We start from the raw sequence: 15,160 nt of genomic DNA on the forward strand, positions 1-15,160 counted from the left end.
AATGCCTATAAACACAGAACTTCTAGTGATGTGTAGCAATTTCCATTATATTTGTTGATCAGTTGTAAGCTTACAGCCTTTTAGGATATGAGCACAGGTGCTTATTATTTTAGGAATTAAGTTTTAAGAACAGAAATTATTTAACAAAATCAATTAAATGTATTAAATTGTGATTTCATTTAACGTAAATGATGTTGCAGCATAAAGATTACAAAACATTCCTTGTGTGATACAATGTTTACGAACTCATCTCTTATTCACTGCCTAAGTAGAGAAACTTATTTATGATATATGATTTGTGTTAGTTATTGTGAAAGAGTTTTAGAGAAGAAATCATATGTTTAATAAATTCTTCATTCCCATGAACAAGGATAATTTTCATGTCCCTGAAGGTGTATATTACAAGTCTAAAAAGACTCCTGTCAGTGCAGTACAGCTCCCCTTGTATCTGATAGTAGTATGAGTGATCAGTTTTCAAAGGTAGGTCTCCTGATACATCACAAAGATACAAGTATTCCACAGTTTCACAGGAAACCATTTCATCTCTGCATGAGTATGGACACTTGATTTCAAGAAGTTCATTCTCATCCAGAACTCGGTCAGGTGAAGCACACAAGTATGGATGTTCTGTGCTTATGAATAATCCACACTCATGTGCCTTCATAGAGTAAAGTTCCTCAAAAGCTTTTCCTGCCACAGCTTCATACTTTCTTCCATGAACAATAGCAGGTGTAGACAATTCATGACTTGATGTTAGTTGAGCTAAGAATTGTTTTGTGTCAGTCCTCTCAGTAAGGTGACAGACACGTTTAAATAATAAGCTAGGTATTCTGATGGACCGTTCTGTGAACCAAAGTGGATTTGCACTCTGTCCCCAAGTTTTAAATTCCACATCAGTACAATCCCCTGGAGAAACATCTTTCAACTTTCTAGAAGTTAAAATTTCTCCTCACCAGATCCAAAATAATCATGATCATTATAAACATATTTAAGATGTGCAGAGGGATACAACTGTAAGATTGGCATGGGATTTGGGGATGGGTAATTTGCAGTGAAGTTTATGGATAAATTTCTGAACTACTCATTATATGAAGAAGTATTTCGGAACTGGTGTGGCCGGGGATCGTGACTTCTTATATCTTGAACAGGTGACTTGACCTGGACTGTCTTTAAAACTAGCGCATTAGCCTTAACTGGGGAGGCTTTCAATTTTTTGCACTTGTGGAAAGATTGTAGCTGGCCGGTACAGGTTTCCTGGCAGATGAAGGTCTTGCTGGTATTGAAATCTAACAAAGCATATAATGTAGTACGTGCATGTTTGCAATAAGCAAATAGTCCCATACCAGTACTACATTCACACTGGCACTCCTCACTTAAGAAGTCTGTTATTTTCAAGTATACATGGTATACCACATTTTTCCTATACTCTGATGCAACTCTGCCTTTTAAAAATATACATTCACCTTCCTGTGTCCAACGCAAGCACAACAAATACCTCTCTTTGTACATTTTACTAACCATACCTGAATCACGTTGCTCACATTTCTTTAAATATCTTGAAAAACACTGGGCTGTCACAGTTGGAAGGTCTGTACTTTCATTAACGTCCTTGTATACTACTGTTCTTGGTACTTTCATCATGAAAATATCCTCCTCCTCATACTGCCAATTTTCCACCTTAAATGTGGCATCACAATCTTCGAGCCTGTAAAGGATAAAATACGAAATGTTACGCGGATATTGACGATTAAAGGATCCATAAAATTGACATTGTACTGGGCCTAGGCCTATGTCAGGTTAAGAAAATACACAGCAGCTATAATCCAAACAACAAAAAAATAAGTTCACTCTTCCTTCCATGAACTTTCGCATTTCTCCTTCTGAGTTCCGCCTTCAACTGAAATAAACTCCAGTTCCCATAATTCTTTTTTCACTCATTTCGATGCCTGACAGAACAGCTGATTGCATTAGAAAGAATGAAGCATGTCCGCCCATTCGTATGCACCAGGATCCCTTCGGTCCTTACTGCACTCTTGTGGCGGCAACAAGAAGTTCGCCTAGAACACTCTCATTGCCCTCTTGCCTGTGTCAATGTACTTTTCGCACTTGGCGGCATCAGTTTCATATTCTTCGTCGGATAAAAGGTCGTAATTAGCAGAGCCCAGGCTGATGAGATTATCTAGTGTATCTTAAAGTCTTATGCTATTGTATTCGTACCGGTAGTCAATTACTGTGCCCACAGTAGCCTCGTTAACTGCAGCGCTAAATTTATTTATCAGTGTCCTGGAAGTCGTCCTTTTCCTTTTCAAATTAGGGTTGGGCACTATGTCCCTGTTTCGGCAAACTGTGTCGATGCACAATTATGTTCCGCTGTTCCAGAACACCGAGTGTCAATTGTTCCGAAATATTCTCAAGCGAGCCGGAGACACTGACTCGCTGTCCCGTCAGAAGTGCCACTATGCACTGCCCTTCGCCTACTAGCTGAACTGCGCAGCGGGCGCACGGGACGCGGGACTGTAACTGCGCAGTGTAGAGAGAACTTCGGGAGGCAACATTACATGCTCCACGCCAGTGGGAACTGGGAATGTGCCTGTACGGAACGTGCTGTGTGGTGTGTGCCTGTGTGTAGTTATGGCCATGGTCCAGCATAAAGCTGCAGGGAACATGAACGAACAGTCGGAACACTGAAATTCGCGCCCAATAATCACGTTTAAAGGCTGCTTTTAGGTTAAGATTTTTCCACTCTATATAAAATACACATAACACGGTTACAATGGCAGTGCAGGTGTTTAAAAGTAACTAATTCAAGAATATTTTCACCAGTTTTCAAATATAATTGGCCTGTATTGTGAGTAATTAATATCTCGAAAATTTCCCTCAACACCTTCTCGGGGATTGACGTTAAAAATTAATTTGGACTTTAAGGAAACTTTTACTCCCAAGAAAAATATGGGTCGTCGCTTTCGAATTAAAAATATAACTGGATGAAAACATTGATGTTCTTTCGTGCTGTTATGCTCTCTGCACTTCGAATTCCTTCCCTCTCAACTTCCATTTACTTTCTTCAATATCTCGAAAATTTCCCTCAACACCCTCTCGGGGATTGACGTTAAAAATTAATTTGGACTTTAAGGAAACTTTTAAGCCCAAGAAAAAGATGGGTCGTCGCTTTGGAATTAAAAATATAACTGGATGAAAACATTGATGTACTTTCGTGCTGTTATGCTCTCTGCACTTCGAATTCCTTCCCTCTCAACTTCCATTTACTTTCTTCAATATCTCGAAAATTTCCCTCAACATTTTCTCGGGGATTGATGTTAAAAATTAATTTGGACTTTAAGGAAACTTTTAAGCCCAAGAAAAATATGGATCATCGCTTTGGAATTAAAGATAAACTGGATAAAAAAAATGTTGACACTCCAGCACAGGGCGGCACACAGCCGGTACCGTATCGACAGGCAGACACAGCCAAGGTCAACTAATCTATCTAGTGCGGCCTTGGCACAGCACGTTCGGTTCAGGCACGTTCCAGCTGAAGCGAAGCATGTCCTGTTGCCTCTCGAAGTTCTCTCTAGGACGCAGTTACAGTCCTGTGTCCCGTGTCCCGGCACTCTGTACCGAAACACTCCGCCTCAAGCTCCTAATGTTGCGGAACAAGTGAATGTTCCGGTCTGCCCAACCCTATTTCAAATTTCTCAGTTGTAAATTGTCTTCTGTCATAGTGTTCTGGTCAGCTGGAATATTTTAAGCAGTAAAGGAAAGGGCCGGCTGGCTGTAATCCACTTCACTAGTGATGGGCTGCAAATTGACTTGCGAAGAATCGAGTCTGGGACCGTAAAACTCGAGGTATTCGAGTCCGGACTCGAGGCCGAGGACGCTGGCAGCGTTATCTGCGAGCTGTGTGTGGAAACAACGCGATGCATAATATTGTAGGTAAGCCAAGGACAATTTGGTTCCGTTTCCCAATAATGCAAAGTGATATAATGTACAAACTAATTTTGCGATGCGGTAATGAACATCACTTTAAAGAAGTGTGTACACAGTCACTCTTTGAAATAGTCGTAACAATCAATAAATGAAAAAAGGTTCCACCTAATCGATAAAAAAGAGAAAGTATCGATTAAGTGGAACTTTTTTTCATTTATTGATTGGATTACATTATCGATACGGGAATGAAGTGGATAGTTTGTAACAGTCGTACCATACAGTACATACAGTAACTTACCGAAAAATAAGTACGATATTATACGGCAGGACAAAATACCGGAGGTGGAAACAATATAATTATGTTATTCTTGGATACCTCACCAAATGCCCAATCAATTGAACGTTGTTGACGTTGAACTAGGGCATGCGTTGTTCTACTGCACAACAAGATATACAACCGAACATGTACATTAGGCCATATTTACATGAATGTATAGGCCTACACAACAAAACCTTATTGTAACGTAAACTAAGGAACGTGTGGACACAGGTGCTTATGAACCACAATATCACCGGCACACATTCAGGCTCCATGGCTACATGGTTAGCGTGTTGGCAGTTAGTCACAGGGGTCAAGGGTTCGATACGCGGCAAGGTCGCGAATTTTAACCATCATTGGTTAATTTTGCTGGCACGGGGGCTGGGTGTGTGTGTGTGGGTGGTCTTCATCATTTCATCCTCATTACGACGCGCAGGTCGCCTACGGGAGTAAAATCGAAAGACCTGCATCTGGCGAGCTGAACATGTCCTCGGACACTCCCGGCACTAAAATCCATACGCCATTTCATTTTACCGGCGAACAGTGTGAAATTTTAGAGACAGGAAGGACAAAAGTACATTTTCGACTAATCTATTTCTATTATAAAGGGTATTATTTTACGCTCTAGACTTATTTTGGCCAATACTTTAATTTTTCGACGTTTCGGATCCCGTCCATTTTTCCTCGCTGATTAGTGTTATATGGAGGATGATTGCCTAGTTGTACTTCCTCTTAAAACAATCACCCCCACCACCACCACCACCACCCTGGAGGAAGTATGTAATACCTATAATGAATAGTTTAATTATGTTCATAATCATCACTCCGTATCTCAAGTTAGCAATGGGCGATATAATGCAAAAATGCAAACTCATGTCCTCATCCCGAGGTGGTGCAGTTCCTTTCAGGAAAACCCCCATTGCAGGTGAGCTGCATGTACCATTTCCACCACATACCAGCCCTTCTGACATTCTAAGATATCTGGCGGTACCCGGAGTCGAACCAAGGCCCCCCCAAGGATGGCAGCTAATAACACTAATCGTTACGCTACAGAGGCGCTGTAATGAAAGAGCCCAACTAAATATAGACGAAGAAGAAAAAGTAAAATGTCATTTTGTGACAATCAAAACGAATGGCATTTCGAAACAAACATGTTACGGTCTTACACTCGCGTGTTTCACGTTATGGTCATCATTTACACTGACGGACAGAGCAAATGCAACACCAAGAAGGAGTGGTCAGAACTTTATGCCAATTGCAGGGTAGACTGACGTCACTGAGGCATGCTCATGATGTGAAATGCGCCGCTGTGCTGCGCACGTAGCGAACGATAAATGGGACACGGCGTTGGCGAATGGCCCACTTCGTACCGTGATTTCTCAGCCGACAGTCATTGTAGAACGTGTTGCCGTGTGCCACAGGACACGTGAATAGCTAAGAATGCCAGGCCGCCGTCAACGGAGGCATTTCCAGCAGACAGACGACTTTACGAGGGGTATGGTGATCGGGCTGAGAAGGGCAGGTTGGTCGCCTCGTCAAATCGCAGCCGATACCCATAGGGATGTGTCCACAGTGCAGCGCCTGTGGCGAAGATGGTTGGCGCAGGGACATGTGGCACGTGCGAGGTGTCCAGGCGCAGCCCGAGTGACGTCAGCACGCGAGGATCAGCGCATCCGCCGCCAAGCGGTGGCAGCCCCGCACGCCACGTCAACCGCCATTCTTCAGCATGTGCAAGACACCCTGGCTGTTCCAATATCGACCAGAACAATTTCCCGTCGATTGGTTGAAGGAGGCCTGCACTCCCGGCGTCCGCTCAGAAGACTACCATTGACTCCACAGCATAGACGTGCACGCCTGGCATGGTGCCGGGCTAGAGCGACTTGGATGAGGGAATGGCGGAACGTCGTGTTCTCCGATGAGTCACGCTTCTGTTCTGTCAGTGATAGTCACCGCAGACCAGTGTGGCGTCGGCGTGGAGAAAGGTCAAATCCGGCAGTAACTGTGGAGCGCCCTACCGCTAGACAACGCGGCATCATGGTTTGGGGCGCTATTGCGTATGATTCCACGTCACCTCTAGTGCGTATGCAAGGCACGTTAAATGCCCACCGCTACGTGCAGCATGTGCTGCGGCCGGTGGCACTCCCGTACCTTCAGGGGCTGCCCAAAGCTCTGTTTCAGCAGGATAATGCCCGCCCACACACTGCTCGCATCTCCCAACAGGCTCTACGAGGTGTACAAATGCTTCCGTGGCCAGCGTACTCTCCGGATCTCTCACCAATCGAACACGTGTGGGATCTCATTGGACGCCGTTTGCAAACTCTGCCCCAGCCTCGTACGGACGACCAACTGTGGCAAATGGTTGACAGAGAATGGAGAACCATCCCTCAGGACACCATCCGCACTCTTATTGACTCTGTACCTCGACGTGTTTCTGCGTGCATCGCCGCTCGCGGTGGTCCTACATCCTACTGAGTCGATGCCGTGCGCATTTTGTAACCTGCATATCGGTTTGAAATAAACATCAATTATTCATCCGTGCCGTCTCTGTTTTTTCCCCAACTTTCATCCCTTTCGACCCACTCCTCCTTGGTGTTGCATTGTCACTGTCAGTCAGTGTACTTAGCTGTTGTCATAGTACTTAATGATTGGAGTATTTATTCCGACCAAATAGCTTAATATGATAATAGTGGAAACTCTCCTCACTTAACACGCGGAGCAGCGCATTGTACTGCCATCTAGCGGCTCGAAGAGAACACTAACACAACGCGCTATTAAAACACTATACATTTCGACTTCGAACCCAACGAAATGCAAATTTTAAGGCTTTTGCGTCGTTCTTGTAACGTAATAAAGGGAAAGAAAACTGTGGATTTTGATCTGAAAGAACCAGTGATAAGAATAAAACAAACGTATTATCAAATCAAAACATTAGATCGTCATGTTATGACTAGGACCAACAGTCTCCAAGAGCAAATCATACATGCAATACCTTTTTCAGCTTGATATTTTTACTGGCAAGATTTTTCTGAGTTGAATCATTTGTTTTATTCACATATGCCTTTGTAAGGACTTTGAAAATCTTGTTAGTCAGTAATTTTATACAGCTGTTACATACCTTCATGACATTCATTCAATGACAAAAGCCTGTCAGTTAATTTTCTTCTAATTCCATGTGTGCTTTCTAACAAAAACTGACAAAAACTATCTTCAAATTTTCCTGATATTTTAGCACATAACCGGGTGAGTTGTCCATGCGGTTAGGGGCGCGCGGCTGTGAACTTGCATCTGCGAGATGGTGGATTCGAACTCCACTGTCGGCAGCCCTGAAGATGGTTTTCTGTGGTTTCCCATTTTCACACCAGGCAAATGCTAGGGCTGTACGTGAATTAAGGCCACGGCCGCTTCCTGTGCACTCCTAGGCCTTTCCAATTCCATTGTCTGTGCGATGTAAAGCAAAAATGTGAAAATAAATTAACCCCTAACTTTTCCGCGCAAAATATTTGGAAACATCATTTTAGAATTATCATACTTCTTCATTTCTATGTGCGAATTTCCCATGCTATAATCATTATCATAAGATGACAATATATCGCAACACTCAGCATGGGGAATCTTGCTACATGCCCAGCCCATGACATAATGGTCTGCATTTTCATTTGGTCCTCAGAATTTCATCTAAATCTGCCCTTCTGCTCTTCACAGCTCACTGAGTACACCTAAAAATCGATGAAATGCATAGGTTTAATAATAACAATGTTTCAAAGAAAGAAGCTTCACATAAATAGAAACAAATACAGCCACGTGAACATTAACAGATAGGCCTATACTCAAAGCACTTTGTTGCTAAGAAATCTGTAAAATGACCTGCGACCACTATGTCTTTTGTAATTAAAACACCCATAACTCATCTTCCTGCCATTTCCAAAACAGTGATACATAACAAGCACAAAACAACCTGAGGTACAAATGAGACAGTTGGAACATACACAGCTGACAGCAGTAGCATGTGTAGTTAGCCCCTCGAACCGCTAGATGGCACGCAGAAGCGGTGTCGCCAGTTTCTCGCAGGAGTTTCCACTATTATCATATTAAGCTATTTGTTCCGACTGCTCGGCAACAGGTCGCAGTTACGGATCGTGACGTCACCGTGGAGACTCGAGTACTTCGCACTAGTTGCTCGGAGAGGTTCGGACTCGCCAGACTCGACTGTCGCGAGTCCAAGCGTCACTCGCTAGAACAGGAGGGTAGTTGTCGCGAGAGGGATGAAGCAACAGTGAAGGCTAGCAGCAGTAGTACGCTCGGTAGCCGTTAGATGAAGACCGTAGACTGAGATTACTGTACGGTACAGTGAATAGGTGACAGATGGCGCTAAATCTGCAACATTCGTCTTGCATGTTAGTACATCTCACTGTTACTAGATACCGCTGGCATCATGCTTTCATTAATACAATGGTTTTGTCTTGTTGTGATGCATTATCTTTAAGATAATATAGATTTCGATATTATATTTGCAATCATGCATTATTTCCAATTAATTTGTAAAGTATATGTCCCACATACAAGTCCATGTGACTTAGCTCTGTGATAACGTGTTCGTGGGATCTGGAGTGGCTGGTTACACAATCGTCGTTTTTAAACTCTTCCCTCGCTGCGAGGTAATCCAAATTCCTGGAGGTTGTCGTCCGTCTTTTCGCACAACCGTATCACGTATTGTAACAGTCAATCCCGGCTTTCGGCACCAAAATATTAGGGGATAAAACACGACACACCAAGCACAACTTCAATACGTGTATTTCGTTATTCACTCAACTCGATACATACAATCGATACATATATGTCTGTAAATGAATATTTCTTGAACTACCTGGTAGATGGCGGGGCACTGTCTAATTACAATCCTCAACAACAACAGAGTATGCGTGTGACGTCACATATTCAGCGCTGTTTCATGAAAACTACGTTTCAGGTCTTCATCTTAATCCTTTTACCCTCCAGGGTTGGATTTTCCTTCGGACTCGGCGAGGGCTCCCTCCTCTACCGCCTCAAGGGCAATGTCCTGGAGCGGGAGACTTTGAGTATGGGGATACAATGGGGAGGAGGACCAGTGCCTCGCCTGCTATACTGAACGGGGGCCTTGTGAGGGGATGGGAAGATTGGAAGGGATGGACAAGGAAGAGGCAAGCAAGCGGCCGTGGCCTTGAGTTAGGAACCATCCCGCCATTTGGCTGGAGGAGAAGTGGGAAACCACTGAAAGCCATTTCCAGGATGGCTGAGGAGGGAATCGAACCCCCTTCTACTCAGTTTGACCTCCCGAGGCTGAGCGGATCTGGTTCCAGCCCTCGTACCACTTTTCAAATTTCGTGGCAGAGCCGGGAATCGAACCCGGGCCTCTGAGGGGTGGCAGCTAATCACACTAACCACTAAACCACAGAAGCGGACATGTTTCAGATTTTTTTTTATTTTTTTTCAACAGGTAGCCTCCTGTTTTATCTGTCAATTGAGAAATTAAACATGATCGTAAGTTAGATACTCTCGGTGATATAGCCTACGCGTTCTACCCAAACACTAAAAGCGTCTTAAAAATTTGTCTTTCGATGTACAGGAACGTAAGTCTACGTTTAAAAAAAGTTATTCTTCAAATCCGAACGGTTAGCTACTAAATCTGGCAAGATAACCCTTGTGGGTAGGAAACAGTGGCGTATACTGAGGGCTACCAAGGCTATCAGTGAAGCCCAAACCTCAGTTGAGAATGATGGGAGTCTAAAGCACATTATAATGTAAACATCTGACACATCGTTCCATTTAGAAAACTTCAAAGCAGTGAGAAATACGTCGCACGTAATTCTGAGAGCAATGCATCGGAAACTGATATTGCAGCCCAGACTCTCTTCCTCCTCCCTTCGACTCACCAGTCATGGCTTGCTTCTGTATATCACATAGGAGGAGCGGTGGCCGGGGAGAAAAGCTGTACCAAGCTTCGGTTCGTCAGATCGCTATCAACCATGCGTTACTCATCGCATGTACTTCCTCATCTCGTACTTCTCACTTAATTACATAGATAACAGAGTGCTGGTATTTCACTCCCGTTTATATCTACATCCTTGTAGGAAGACACTGCAGGACTGCAATATAGTTTTCTTTGTATTGGTAGATCTCCTAAAATGAAATGCAGTCTTTCAGATTTAGTGTTCTCTTTTGTTGGTTGGACTCTACCCCATCACGTGCCGAGGTTAACAATGGCGGAAGCCTTTACCTTCCAGTCCTCCAAGTGTCTTCATGGCCTGTACGGAGGTGACTTTGCTTTGCTTTTGTTGGTTGGAATCGAGGCCGTGATCATGGGTCGGACACCACAAGTGATCTCCCGAGGAAGCTAATTAACCGGGGAACGATGGGTACGACCGCTGCAAAATTCAACATACACTGACTGACAGAGCAAATGCAACACCAAGAAGGAGTGGTCAGAACTTTATGCCAATTGCAGGGTAGACTGACGTCACTGAGGTATGCTCATGATGTGAAATGCACCGCTGTGCTGCGCACGTAGCGAACGATAAATGGGACACGGCGTTGGCGAATGGCCCACTTCGTACCGTGATTTCTCAGCCGACAGTCATTGTAGAATGTGTTGTCGTGTGCCACAGGACACGTGAATAGCTAAGAATGCCAGGCCGCCGTCAACGGAGGCATTTCCAGCAGACAGACGACTTTACGAGGGGTATGGTGATCGGGCTGAGAAGGGCAGGTTGGTCGCTTCGTCAAATCGCAGCCGATACCCATAGGGATGTGTCCACGGTGCAGCGCCTGTGGCGAAGATGGTTGGCGCAGGGACATGTGGCACGTGCGAGGGGTCCAGGCGCAGCCCGAGTGACGTCAGCACGCGAGGATCGGCGCATCCGCCGCCAAGCGGTGGCAGCCCCGCACGCCACGTCAACCGCCATTCTTCGGCATGTGCAAGACACCCTGGCTGTTCCAATATCGACCAGAACAATTTCCCGTCGATTGGTTGAAGGAGGCCTGCACTCCCGGCGTCCGCTCAGAAGACTACCATTGACTCCACAGCATAGACGTGCACGCCTGGCATGGTGCCGGACTAGAGCGACTTGGATGAGGGAATGGCGGAACGTCGTGTTCTCCGATGAGTCACGCTTCTGTTCTGTCAGTGATAGTCACCGCAGACGAGTGTGGTGTCGGCGTGGAGAAAGGTCAAATCCGGCAGTAACTGTGGAGCGCCCTACCGCTAGACAACGCGGCATCATGGTTTGGGGCGCTATTGCGTATGATTCCACGTCACCTCTAGTGCGTATGCAAGGCACGTTAAATGCCCACCGCTACGTGCAGCATGTGCTGCGGCCTGTGGCACTCCCGTACCTTCAGGGGCTGCCCAATGCTCTGTTTCAGCAGGATAATGCCCGCCCACACATTGCTCGCGTCTCCCAACAGGCTCTACGGATCTCTCACCAATCGAACACGTGTGGGATCTCATTGGACGCCGTTTGCAAACTCTGCCCCAGCCTCGTACGGACGACTAACTGTGGCAAATGGTTGACAGAGAATGGAGAACCATCCCTCAGGACACCATCCGCACTCTTATTGACTCTGTACCTCGACGTGTTTCTGCGTGCATCGCCGCTCGCGGTGGTCCTACATCCTACTGAGTCGATGCCGTGCGCATTGTGTAACCTGCATATCGGTTTGAAATAAACATCAATTATTCTTCCGTGCCGACTCTGTTTTTTCCCCAACTTTCATCCCTTTCGAACCACTCCTCCTTGGTGTTGCATTTGCTCTGTCAGTCAGTGTATTTATGTAATAGTACCGGTAATAATAATAATAATAATAATAATAATAATAATAATAATAATAATAGTGCTTGGCATCTGCATAGGCTTGGTGGTGACCTAATGAGGATAAAATGAATGGCGAAGACGTCATAAACCCCAGTCCCCAAGCCAGGGAATTAACAGTATGAGGGGATTGATCCTGAAAATTGAACCGGGGCCATCAGACCAAAGACAAGTATTCTATCAATTTAGCCACAAAGCCGGACTTTAATTTGCTAAACCTTAGACCACCTTCTCCACTGATCAGGGGTTGAGCATTGGCAGTAACAGAGGCCAGGGCAGTAGCTTGTGAAGCAGCCCTGACAACACAGCAGGCTTCTCCGTTAGCTCTTGGCTGCAGCTCAAAACGCTGAAGGCTTGACTTCACTAAACCAACCATCGAAAAGAGGTAACCTAAGTCTAGTGATAGCCACGTCTTGATCCCAGCGTACGCCACTGGAGGTAACGTCAGGACTAGTTATCCGAGGGAGTGAGAGGGCTCGAGCAACACCAGATCAACTGCTAGGGCCGTCCCTTTCTTAAGAAGGGTTACATAAGACGCTGTTTGTTTCCGCTACATTGCCTTATCAAAGGAACATTCCTCTAACACGGCTACACGCTGAATGAAAGAAACTGCCAGTTTGTTCATCCCGATGTACTCGTAGCCAGCGTTGCCAACCGTACGGTTTGAACCGCACATTTACTGTTTTCAACCCTCTGCGTAAGGTGTATGGCTCGAATGTGAAACCGTACGCTTTACCTACGGTTTTGCTACATTTTTAAAGGAATAGGTTTTATTATTGGAAATGTTCAGATTTTGGTTTTGGTTTTTTTTTTCTTTTCTTTTTTCTGTTTGAACATACCTCATTTCCTGGACATATATGGTGTGGCCTCCATTTCTCCAGGGGAGCCCCAAACTTTGAATGTTGTCATTCAACTTTGAGCTGGTTTCAGATTAACCAAAGAAGCGCCTGAATAGTCTGACACGTGATATTCTTGTCTCACTCTGCGGCCGGGATTACCCTACTTCAAACTTTATCAACTGTGGATCTCGTAGTCGGTAGTCGTATGTTTGTTCACAGTCACACTCTTGGTCTTGGATTAGCCCACACCGAACTCTGTCAATCGCTTCTTAACCAGTGTGAAGTGTGGTGTAGCGTCAAACATGTAACCACCAATCACTAGGCCTACTGGTCTGCATTTAGGACAGTCACCCAGATGGCAGATTCATTATCTGTTGTTTTCCTAGCCTTTGCTTAAATGATTGCAAAGAAATTGGAAATTTATTGAACCTCTCCCTTGGTAAGTTAATCCAATCCCTAACTCCTCTTCCTATAAACGATTATTTGCCCCAATTTAAAAATCAAAGACTGAAATTGCTATTATCAGTTTTCATCCTCCATTTCAGTATCGGACATTAATATTTGTTTTCCAGACGCAAATTTTTAACTATGAGTGAACTTCAATGACGCAAATTTAGTTAAAAATTTGCGTTCCTTGTGGGGATCGAACCCACGACCTTTAATTTAAAAATCAACGACTGAAATTGCCATTATCAGTTTTCATCCTCCATTTCATTATCGGACTTTCCCAGTTGTTTTCCAGACGCAAATTTTTGAAGTTCACTCATAGTTCAAAATTTTTGAAGTTCACTCATAGTTAAAAACTTGCGTCCCTTGTGGGGATCGAACCCACGACCTTTGGATTAGAAGTCCAACGCGCTATCCCCTGCGCCAGAGGGACCTAGTAATCAGTGCCCAGTTGTTAATCTTAAGGATATGCTAATGCGATTTCGTCAAACTCATGAACAATATTGCGGTGTAGGTACTTACAAATTATTTCGCGTGACAGTGCAGTTTTTCAATTTATTGTTGGTTAGGTTACTATGTATTACATAAGCATAGGTTATTTTATTTGGCGTTTGTTTTGAATGTTAAATATGTAAAGATTGCGGTTAACTTCTGATTCCTAAAATAAAGTAGGTCCTTCGACACCCAAAAAATTAAAACTTTCTGTTAAAACACCCAGAAGGAAACAAAAGTACAGGCAGTCGTGGGAGAGTATAGACCGTTACCTACGCCATAATACAAGACCTTGAAATGCACTCACGGAAACGGGTGGCAGCCTAGTTCACCATTCAGCCGCTAGGATCGCGCTCTTGCCCCCTTGTATTCGAATAGCCGTATATGTCAATAAGTAAATTATAACCTAAATTAAAAGAACTGAATATTTTTGCGAGTATTGACAGTACTTTATTTATAGAGCGGTGCTGCGTTGGCTTGGATGTGTTATCGAAGTTTCAAAACTTTCCTTTTCGGGGCTTCTTATCAAGTTTCAAAACTTTCTCTCTTCTACTTGAGTGGCTAGAGGTCTCAGAATTTTTCATAGTAGAAAAAGAGGTGGTTTGTCGTCTTTACACTTCGTATCGTATCGTAATTTGTTTACCCTCCAGGGTCGGTGTCCTGAAGCTTCAGACACTGGGTAGGGGGATACAACTGGGGAGGATGACCAGGCGGCCTGCTATTCTGAACAGGGGCCTGGGTGGGGGATGGGAAGATTGGAAGGGATAGAAAAGGAAGAGGGAAGGAAGCGGCCGTGGCCTTAAGTTAGGTACCATCCCGGCATTTGCCTGGAAGAGAAGTGGGGAAAACACGGAAAATCACTTCCAGGATGGCTGAGGTGGGAACCGAACCCACCTCTACTCAGTTAACCTCCCGAGGCTGAGTGGGCCCCGTTCCAGCCCTCGTACCAGTTTTCAAATTTCGTGGCAGCTAATAACACTAACCACTACACCACAGAGGCTACACTTTCTACACTAAATTTCACTGTTGAACATGTTTTTTGGGAAACAATGTACACCTTTTAGTAACTCTCTTCGGGGCAAGTACTGCGTAGCGGAGGTGACGAATTCCGTCGTTCACTGCAGAAGTGCCACAGACGATGATTTTCGGTATCTGAGGGCTCCTCGATCTTGAAAACGAATAAGACACAATGTTGGACTTAGAGTAGCTGGATAAGAGATATGTTCTAAACAGCCTTTACAGTCTGTCTGTTCTTTTGCCACACGAACCGTAATGTCATTTTATTCCGCTTG

The 15,160-nt window shown here is 44.6% G+C and overlaps 1 non-coding gene across 1 annotated transcript; it reads right to left on the minus strand.

Annotated features, from left to right (window-relative positions):
• Positions 1 to 13,736: 13,736 nt before the first annotated feature.
• TRNAR-UCU (transfer RNA arginine (anticodon UCU)) lies at positions 13,737 to 13,809 on the minus strand. Its single transcript has one exon. It is a non-coding gene; the product is annotated as a tRNA-Arg (tRNA).
• Positions 13,810 to 15,160: the final 1,351 nt, after the last annotated feature.

Source organism: Anabrus simplex, chromosome 2, assembly GCF_040414725.1.
Source record: "Anabrus simplex isolate iqAnaSimp1 chromosome 2, ASM4041472v1, whole genome shotgun sequence".
Classification (NCBI taxonomy): Eukaryota; Metazoa; Arthropoda; class Insecta; order Orthoptera; family Tettigoniidae; genus Anabrus; species Anabrus simplex.